Below are 11450 nucleotides of genomic sequence, written 5' to 3' on the forward strand. Positions count from 1 at the left end.
TCTTTCTTTCTACTCATCCATGAGATCATGGCAAATCCCAAACTAAGGCGTCCACCAATAGTGATTCTTCCATCGGTCTCATTTCCATCCCAATGTGAATATGTGAAGCTAATTAACTTGATTTCCTTGCTACTGTACTTTAGGTATTGATGTATCGTAGCATGAAGGTATCTCAATATATGCTTGGAAGCTATCGAGTGATCATGACAAGGCTCCAACTGAAACTGACTAAGGATGTTCATAGAAAACCATATATCTTGTCTAGTATTTAATAAATACATCAGAGAACCTACCAATTAACAATAGGAGGTAGGATCCATGAGACTTGAGTCAAAGCTCCTCAGCGTGTTAAGATTGGTGATCATAGGAGTAGTCATGGGCTTGGAATCCATCATCCCAATTTGGATTTTTTGCAAAAATTTGATGATATACTTTCCTTGCCCCAAATATATCTCCCCAAGATTTTTCCATACTTATAAACCTAGGTAATACTGCATGAGTCCTAGATCCTTCATCTCAATTTCAGCTGTCATCATCTACTTGCAATCTTGTATTCTTCTCTCCACACCTTTAATAAATAGATCATCCGCAAGACGAGGAAGACACACTGATCGATGAAGATCGTCAAATAGTATTTACCATGGAAACATTGCGAGCTACTACAGATGACTTTCACGATGATAACCAACTTGTAGAGGGAGGATTTGCTCCTGTATACAAGGTAAAATAGTCCTAGGAAATTTCTATCGGTTTATAGACTCTTAAATAGATGCAGATTTCTGGCTTGAAAGCAAATATGTGGTAAGAGAACAATTCATCTTCAATATTTTACAAAATCTTCACACGCATATTTTTTCTGAATTGAATTGCCCAGGGAACAGCACCTGATGGAAAGGAAATAGCTGTGAAGAAGTTGTCCTTAAAATCTCTGCAAGGAAAGCAAGAATTTCTGAATGAAGTTAAACTTGTGGCAAAAATTCAACATCGGAATCTTGTGAACCTTCTGGGCTGTTGTGTAGAGGGATCAGACAGGTTGCTTGTTTATGAATACTTACCAAATAATAGCCTTGATAAAATCTTATTCGGTGAGCTATTCCCATTCGTTATGTTATATGTAGATTAAAAAATATTACTGTCACATCACTATAATTCAATAGTAATGTGGATGCATGCACATAGATCCAAACAAACTCACCTAGCTTGATTGGAAAAAGCGTTACAACATAGCAGTGTGAGTAGCTCGTGGGGTTCTCCATCTTCACCAGGATTCTCAATTGCGGATTATTCATCGCGATATTAAAGCAAGCAATATATTGTTGGACGCAAAACTGAATCCCAAGATTGCAGATTTCGGATTAGCAAAAATATTTTCGGAGGATGAGACTTACGTCAGTACAAGAGTTGCTGGAACTTAGTAAGACTCCAAGACAATCATCACTCTCACCAATTATATTTTTTAAGCGGAGAAATATTTTTGGAGCTATAGGTATATTAGCGTATTAAATATAATCCAGTCGCATAATATAGTCTAATATATTGTACCAGTTAGAAAGAGCTATAATGCACCACATAGTATATGCCATTAGTTAGATTTTCTACAAGTTTAAATCTAATGAATGGTATATACTGTCTCATGTATTTATAAAATTATAACCATAAAATCATAGCTCCAATCACCATCTTTTTGTAAAGGTGTTAGAAAACCTGCGCAAGTGAATTTAGCTAGTAAAGGTTGAACACACAACGTTACAGTGCAAAAACACTAAAAGAATCGAAAGAACAAAAAGAATGATTGATTCAGAAAATAGGTTACAATGCTCATGATATAGCATTACTGGGTGAAGATCCCAAGGTAATGCACTATAGTGGTGATCAATGAGAGGACTCAACACCTACAGCAAGTTCTGGAAAGAACTAGCCAGTTGCGGAGTGAAAAGAGCAAATCAGGGAGTAAATCATGCAGAAGAACTAACCAGTTGCAGAGTGAAAGGAGGAGCAAATCAGGGAGTAAATCATGTAGAAAGGATCTTGCATGTAGTCCCATGCTCTAACTAAGTGTCCGCATGTACCAGTAATGAAGGTCCTAGGTGTGTAATATCTCCACCCTGAACACCACTATGGAGAAAACTATAAATTGGGCCTTGGCAACTAAGGCCAAAGGTCACCCAAAATACAGCGCAACTTGTACTAAAATTGAGGAAAGAGGGAAACCTCATGGGAAACCCCCTCCCCCCCCTCAAAATACAATGTAATCAAAAGGAAAGAGGAAGAAAAGATAGTTGCTAAGCAACTGTGTCCTTCACTACAAGACGATCGTGAAGAGAGTGAAACTTCTGCTCAGTGAATGTCTTGCTGCAGATGTCTGCACTCTGTTCTGCTGAAGGATAGAACTGCAAATCAATGAACCGATCATGCACTAAGTCTCTGATGTAGTGCATATGGATCTCTATGTGCTTTGTCCATTGTCGCTGTACTGGATCCCTGCAAAATTTGAGAGTGCTCTAGTTGTCACACCAAATGATAATGGGCTAGTGGAACTAGACGCCCAACTCAGTGAGGAACTGTTGTAGCCACAGAAACTAAATGATGATGTTGACTACTCCTCTGTACTCGGCCTCAGTTGAAGAGAGAGCAATAGTAGCCTGCTTCTTGCTCGACCAACAGATAGGACCAGACCCTAGACTAAGTCAATATCTGGAGGTGGACTTGTGATAAATGTTGTCACCCGCCCAATCATAATCTGTGAAGCCAAGGAGATTCAACGCAGTTCCTACTGCATAGTGAATCCTGAAGGTGATGGTGCCCTGTACATATCGAAGGATGCGCTTGGCAGCATTCCAATGTAGCTCATGCGGCTCTTGCATGTATCTGGAAACTACCCCTACTGCATATGATAGATCTGGTCTAGAGGTGAGGTAGAATAAGCTCCCCACTAGCTGTCGATAGAGAGTACTATCAACTAATGGAGTGTCACCTCCCTCCTCAAGGCAGACCCTAGACAGAAAAGGAGTCAATACTGGCTTACAGTCAATCATGTGAAATCTCTCGAGGAAATCCCGTGCATACTTAGCCTGAGAGAGTTTGATGCCTGTGGCATCCTGGCTAATCTCAAGACCAAGAAAAAAGTGTAATGGACCCATGTCCGTCATCAAGAACCTATCATGCAAGGCCCTCTTGATTGCAACAATGGCTGAAGCCGAGCTGTCGGTGATCAGGAGATCATCCACATACAAAACTAAGATAAGAAGAGAATCATGTGTCATGAGCATGTAAACATTCAGATCAGACTTACATCTTTCGATGTTTTGTGATAAGAGAAAAGAATCCATTTTCGCATACCAAGCTCTCGGGGCCTGCTTAAGGCCGTATAGAGATTTCTTCAGTCTGTAGACCAAAGATGAATCCTGAATGAAACCATGTGGCTGCTCCTTATAGATCTCCTCAGATAGGTCTCCGTGAAGAAAGACATTCTTCACATCCATCTGATGTACTTCCCACCCCTGGGCAGCCGCAATGGCAAGTGCAAGGTGTATGGAATCCATCTTTGCTACTAGAGCAAAGGTCTCGTCATAATCAATGCCATGCACTTGCTGGAAGCCTTTTGCTACTAGCCTGGGTTTTTGTCTAGTGATTTGCCCATCTCCAGCACTTTTGGTCTTGTAGACCCATTTGCATCGGACAAGTTTCCTTTTTGAAGGAAGGGGGACCATATCCCAGGTTTGGTTCAAGGAGGGAGTTATACTCCTCCTCCATGGCAGAATCCCAAGAGGGATGCCCAGCAGCCTCCACATAAGAGTACAGATAGAAGACTGAACCAAATGACAATGCCAAGATGGCGTTGGTTCAGTGTCAGTGAGGGCAAGAGGAGGCTCAATAAACTTTGAGCTAGTCCTCCGTGGATCAGAATTATCCCCCACAAGACCATTTCTAGTAGCTTGGTAGTCTTGTGCATATATCTCACTTAAGCTCCTTGTTCTCTGATTTATGACATGGAAAGTTGATTCACTGCTGGAAGCCCGATCTGGGCTTGGATGTGTATCATCATATGCATGCACTAGATTTGTATATGAAGACTATGTCTCTGCATCTGCATGCTATGTGTCTGCATCTACATGCTATGTGTCTGCATCTGAGTGTACTGAGTCATCATCTCGGACATGAGATAGATAAAAGGTTTCTGCATGCAGCAATTAAGGTGCATGCAAGAGACTTTCCTCAAATTTGACACTTCGCAATGATGACCTTGTTTGTAGAGGAAATCAAGAGTCGGAATCCCTTCACACCATCAGGGTATCCAACAAAGATGCAGTCAATGCTCTGTGGATCAAGAGCTTTCCTCTTTTCAGAGGGGATCCTGGCCCATGTTCGGGAGCTGAAAACATGGAAGTGGGTGACCTTCGGTTTAGTGCTGCTCCAAGCCTCAAAGGGGGTTCAATCCTTGACAAACCTATGAGGAGATCTATTATGGATGTAGTTAGCATAATTAAGTGCTTCAGACCATAGCTTATGAGGTAGTGACTTAGCATGCAACATGCAGGAAACCATCTCTTTGAGAGATCGGTTCCCTCTCTCAGTGACTCTATTCTGCTGCGAAGTGTATGGAACTGTGTGTTGCAACTGTATGTTGGACTCAAGGCAAAGGTTCTGAAGTGTTGTGTTAACATTTCCCCCCTATTGTTTGTATGGAGGGCTTTGATATTTCTCTTTGACTGTGTCTCAACTAGTGCTTTGAAATATTCAAAGTGCGCAAAAACTTCAGATTTGGCCCTCAGAAGATACACCCAAGTATACCGTGAGAAATCATCAATAAATGTAAGAACATACCTTAGTTTGTTGATGGAAGGATGAGGAAAAGGCCCCATGAGATCACTATGTATCAGATCTAGAGGAGAGGATGCTCTGAGAGTCTTTCCGGTTTCAAATTTTTCTCTAGGATATTTGCCAAGGACACACCCTTCACAAACTCCTTTGGAGAAACTAATATTTGGCAAGCCTTCCACCATCTCATGCTTGCTTTGCTGCTGCATATACTTGTAATTTAAGTGACCAAGCCTCTCGTGCCAAAGCCTACTACTATCATCAACATGTGTAAGCAATAAGGAGGATTCAGATTCAATAAATTTAGAAAATGTATAGAGTCTAGCTCCATTGTTTACCTCACCAGTTTCAATTTTGGAGCTGCTATGTAGGTCATATATGTTCACTACATCTGGAGTGAATTCCATTCTCTTTCTGGTGCTGGAATGAGTGATCTGATAAAATGAAAGCAGGTCTACCAAAATTTTTGGAACATGAAGCACATCTTCAAAGTTTCTGTGTAAAAGTTCCACTCTACCTTTTCCGGTGACCTCAATAGGTGAGTCATCTCCCATGAGGATGGGAGGTCCTTTGCATGCATCCAAAGAGGAATAGACTTCCTTTGCAGTAGCCATATGATGTGATGCACCAGAATCTATAATCCATGCATTAGGGGAAAAGTTAATTGCAACTAAAGCATGAAAATTTTTACCTTTCCTATGTGGCGGATCCTTAGTTTTCTTCTTGGCGCCCTGAGGGATGTGGTCCCCAAGGTTATGCTTCTGAAAGATTTCTGCTATTTGGTCAATTTTTTTCTTCATGCAAGAGGATTCTGGATGGAATCCTCAGTGACAGTAGGTGCATTTGTCTCCTTTTGTCCCTTTCTCATTTCTGGAGCCAAAGGAGTCATTGAAGGGCTTGGTGTACCCTTCCTTGTTTGGATGGGAATGTGCTTTTCCCTTGTCTTTTTGCTGCTGATTTTTCTGATTTGAATCAGATATGTGATTTTTATTGTGGCTACTATCATGCATAGCAAGTGCATGTGCTTTTGGAGGTTTGATTTTCCCCATGCCAATGAGTTTATCTTGCTCAAAAGTGAGGGACTCCATGAACTCTTTGAGAGAAGGCATAGTGTAGGATTTCCCTGTTTCGAGCCTTACTGAATGAAATGTAGACACAAATACAGAGTATTCTGGTTCGAGCTTTCACATAATAGAGAGAACTTGGTGACTCGCCTCCTTGGATTTGTCAATTCCACAACCCTTGAGTTGCAACGATAGATCATTATATTTGGTGAAGAAGTCTTGAATTATGTCATAGTTCTGTGGATCCAATGAGAGCAGCTCCACTTCGAGCAGATGTCCTTTCATCTCATCCTGTTTCTCGTAGAGCTCTTCAACCTTTTTCTAAATCTCATTGGGAGTATTGCAGGGAGATAGATGAAACTGCAACTCTCGGGAGATGCACATGCATATGGATTTGTGGGCCTCATCCATGCAGTTGAGGTACTTGGATTTCTCTATGGCTGAAGTGGGTTCCACTTCTATAGCCATGGTAATCCTGTACAAGCCTTTCTGACGAAGGTATCGAGCCATTTTGTCCTTCCATTCGTGATAGTTGTACGGTGTTAGGATCAATGCTTTGGGAAACTCCATTTTTCTGTCGATCTTCGATCTCCAAGCTGTAATGCCTGCAAAATAAAGTACTAGTGTGCCTTTTATCTAGCAATCTGTGGGCTCTAATACCATGTAAATGTGTTAGAAGACCTACATAGATGAATCTAGCTAGTAAAGGTTGAACACACAGCTTTGCAGAGAAAAAACACTAAAAGAATCGAAAGAACAAAAAGAATGATTGATTCAGAAAATGGGTTACAATGCTTATGATATAACATTACTGCTTGAAGATCCCAAGGTAATGCAGCATAGTGGTGATCAATGAGAGGACTCAACACCTATAGCAAGTTTCAGAGAGAACTAGCCAGTTGCGGAGTGAAAGGAGAAGCAAATCAGGGAGTAAATCATGCAAAAGAACTAGCCAGTTGCAAAGTGAAAGGAGGAGAAAATTAGGAAGTAAATCATGGAAAAAGGATCTTGCATGTAATCCCATGCTCTAACTAATTGTCCGCATGTGCGAGTGATGAAGGTCCTAGATGTGTAGTATCTCCAACACTGTTACTTTATCGTTATACTGATTCGATAGAATGACACTATTATAATTGCAATTTATATGCCATCTTTGCTTTGGGAAATTTACGATGTTGTTTAAGCTTTTATTTTCTCGGATTTAGGTCAAAGAATTAGTTTTCATTTAACTTTCAACATATCATTCCTCGATTCCTTATTTCCCCTCCGTACATAGTATTTGACAGTGTAATTTGGATATGCAGCGGGTATATGGCACCAGAGTATGCTCTGCAGGGGCAATTATCTGTAAAAGCTGATGTCTATAGATTTGGCGTTCTTTTGGAACTTGTCACAGGAAGAAAGAACACGGATTATACTTTGCCGTCCAAAATGCAGATGCTGTTAGGATGGGTGAGATACCGTTTTACTTCTATCTCCTACAGAGCATATCTAGGCTATCTAGTCCCTGTCTCTATAAGTCGTTGAGAGGAAATATAAGTTTAGGGGTTTTTCACTGTGAAACCATTTTGACATGGCTTCCTTATTGCTTTCAGCATACAACTATATTAAGGCTAATCTTATGGATCTCCATCGCATATATTATGTTTTATCAAAATGAATACCTGTTTGGATTATGAAGGCATGCAGAAATTAGATATCGCTCTGATACCATAACAGAGAGATCAGGGACTCAGACACATAACACAGAAACATGAAACACTTAAAACTTGCAACTTCGTAACTTATCTTCATTTAATCACTGAACTGATTTTTATACACAAAGAGGAAGTTTCTAGAGTTGGTGAGGCGGTGGCTTCTCTAGGAAGCTATCCAGCTCTTCAAACTTCCGCTGACTTCTCCAGAAGACGCTGACTTCTCTAGAAGACGCTAGGTTCTGCATTAATGTTGGTGGTTGGATTTATCAATGTTTTCCAACACTCCCCCTTAAATCCAACCATATAACAACTATACAATATATAAGACATTGTAAACATACTCCTAATAGACATGCCTGCTGGTCTAAGTCTCAGCTAGGCTTACAACAAAACATTTCATTTTTGACTTCTTATTAAAGGGTCCATGCTTGTTCCTTTTCCTTTGTTGGTACCGTTTCATTTTCACCTTTCTTGTCATAAGATAGTGATTGGGCTTCTCCTTTATTGATTGCAGGTTAAAATTCCTTGTATTCAACATTGCTTCACGTTCTTGAGACTTATACTTGTCCTTAATGCTTGCAATTTCTTCAAGTTTTGTTGCTTCTTCCTGATTATCAATATCTGCACACTCAAAACAATGTTAGATTCATAAACATAACCATATTGATTTTTGTCATCGTGCTCTTTGGAAAGAGCTTTGCTTCCATCATTTTTCTTTGCTGACATAGTTGGTTGATTCATGTCTTCAACCTCTTTCGCCAATGCTATTGCTGCAAACATGTTGTCCTGCATTTGATTTGTGTATGGAGGTAGGCAACTCTTCTCACCAAACAGCAACTCATCAATACGATGCTTTTCATGCATCATATTTAACCACTCATCATGGGATACATAATTGTCATCAAATTTGACTTCATAAATTTTTGCATCATAGGGTGTTTCCTTAATATCACATACTACTCTATTGTCAGCTAAAGACATACTTTCAGCCTTAATCCCAGCTATGATGCTTTCAACACAATCACTTTTAGCAACAACTCCTTCATCAACTTCAGCTTTCTCACTACCCTCCATACTGTATTTCATTTCAAGAATATCCCAAAATATTTTTGCATCACGTATTTCACCAAATTCATACAAAATATTAGACAAAATATTTTCATCTAAAGCTGATATGATGAGAAACAATGCTACTGCATTTCTACGCTTATCATCAAAATTTATAGAAGCTTCTTGGACAAATTTCCATAAATCTACTGAACCAAGCAATCCTTCCATTTTATTTGCTCAAAGCTTAAAATTTTTACCTGAGAAAATTGGAAAAACTGGAATTAATCGTTTCAATATTGCATCAGTGTCTTCAAATTCTTCTATCTGATTCAGATCTACTTTGGGTTGAAGCATTTCATATTCTTCTGCAACTATTGCCATCTCATTCTTTCTCCTCAAGTATTTCAATTTTCTCCAGAAATGTTTGAGTCTCTTTTGCTGACCCATCACTCTCACCTAAAGGATCCAGATCACCACAACTCGTGCAGTAGAAAGAATATTTTCTGCATATTAATCGTTTCTCAACAAGGCTCAAGGATTGTTAAAAAATATGTTTACTTGCTCCAGCGCTTAACACACATACATCAATGCCTCAAACACTTGGTGCAAACATCAATGCAATCCCTTTATATCATAATAGGTTAACCAATGTATCTAGTAACTATATATCAATTTAAGTTTTAGATGTTGTTGCCATTAGGGAAAATTTCAAACGCCTGCAAATCCGAACAACAAATGTATAAACATACCAGCAAAGGGGGATCTCAAACATGATTTCAACTTCAAGAGTCCACGAGACATAACTACACACACTGCTGAACACAATTTCCTCACACACGGTCTCCAAGATTCACAACAACGATGCTTTTGCGGCTCTCAAGCTCTCAATGCACAGCGCCCTCTTCAAACAATTTCACAGCGCTGCTCAAATCCACATGCACCCGCTCATGGCTCAGTCGCCCACGCTTCTGCTGCACCACAACCCGTTCTTCTCACACCTCCAGCCTCTCTGGAAACCTTGTAGCACTCTACGCAATACTTCTTGGCAGCACTCACAGCCACCTCAAGTGGTCCTCCACACGAAGTAGGTTCATTAATACTTTTTTTTTTTTTTTCTTATGCTACACCAGTCAATTCAACATGGACAGACTGCCCACAATTTTCTGGAGCAACAACATTGTGAAACAAATTTTCTGGAGCAACCTTCTCAATAACAATCGATCACAGAACGAGTGCAACCTCTCTCAATAGCGATCGATCAAACATACAACAAAAACTCAACTCCACGCTCATCATAGCAACGATCAAATCGGCAACACCCACAATATCACACTCACGCACAACGGGCTCTCATACTGAGCCCTCAACCTCGCTCACGGCTCACCAATACTCACTGAGCTCACACCCTCGGCTCTGATACCAAATTAGATATCGTTCTAATACCATAACAGAGAGATCAAGACTCAGAGACTCAGAAACATAACACAAAAACTTGAAACACTTAAATACTTGCAACTTCGTAACTTATCTTCATTCAATCACTGAACTGATTTTTATACACAAAGAGGAAGTTTTTGGAGTCGGTGAGCCGGTGGCTTCTCTAGGAAGCTATCCAGCCCTTCAGACTTCCGCCGACTTCTCCCGAAGACGCTAGGTTCTGCATTAATGTTGGTGGTTGGATTTATCAATGTTTTCCAACAGCATATCATACAAACAAGAAAATATTGTGCGGATGATTGATCCAGTTATGATTGAAACGTGCGTTGAGGAAGAAGTCATGAGAAGCATTCAGATTGGTCTTTTGTGTACACAAGCCTACTCATCGCTCCGTCCACCAATGTCCACAGTGAATTTGATGCTTTCAAATCATTCTATGAGCTTACCCAATCCGACAAAGCCGGCTTTTGTGAGTTATCATGTGTCCCATAGCACCAATACCAGCTCTACCTCTGGATTGTCGCATGCGTCTCCCGGCACGTTTTCTTCGGTATCACCTATGGTGGCTCCTTCCATCCAACGCCGATGCTTCCATTACTATCTTGATACCCAGATGATGCAACTTCTTCATTGCAAGGCCCTTTTTGGTGCTATATATATATGATACCTACGCTCCATGTTGTAAGGTTAAATTAAATACAGTAGATTTCTGGAAGCTTAAATTAAATAAAGTATAGCCTATGTTGAATTTGTACTGTCATTGCAACTGCCGAGGAAGGTGCAAGGTTCGAGTCAGCAGATGCAACTGCCTAGGAAGGTACAAGGTTGCATCGCTTTGCTTAAAGTGGTTTGGTGCAATAATCTGTATTGTTTTAACGCTTCGTAAGAATACTGAATATAATATGTGTGTACAAATATAAGATGAGATTTACAATTCAGTATGAGCTTATGTAAAATAATTTTTGAAATATGAAAATATAATATAATTAATTTTATTAATGAAATGATATTTTTATTTCAAATTAAAAATTTTCAATTAATAACTATTTTAACTGAAAAATAATAAATAATAAATTTTAATTTCAGAAGTATAAATTTAAAAATATCATTATATTCTTATATTTTAAATTATTGAATATGTTTTGAATATTAATTTAATTTAATTTATAAAAATGTATGTTTTTCATTAATGAAATAGTTTCCCTATTTTCCATTTAATCTAATATAATTAAAAAATAACAAAGATAAACCAGATGCCACTTGGAATTGTGAAATTCAAGCTTGTGAAGCTCATTCTATGGGGTTTGCGAAATGCATAGTGCCATTTTGAGCGGATTAATCAGCTTTCAATTTTGGGAGATTACTAATTTGCCATTAATTTTTA

General features: G+C 39.4%; 1 pseudogene; it reads left to right on the top strand.

The window, feature by feature from the left end:
* The first annotated feature begins 640 nt into the window (after window positions 1–640).
* LOC149152049 (cysteine-rich receptor-like protein kinase 43 pseudogene) lies at window positions 641–7409 on the top strand (annotated as a pseudogene).
* The last annotated feature ends 4041 nt before the right edge of the window (window positions 7410–11450 follow it).

The sequence above is a fragment of the Pinus tabuliformis genome, chromosome 9 (genome assembly GCF_031772625.1).
Source record: "Pinus tabuliformis cultivar Carrire ecotype Pingquan chromosome 9, CPIR1, whole genome shotgun sequence".
Lineage (NCBI taxonomy): Eukaryota > Viridiplantae > Streptophyta > Pinopsida > Pinales > Pinaceae > Pinus > Pinus tabuliformis.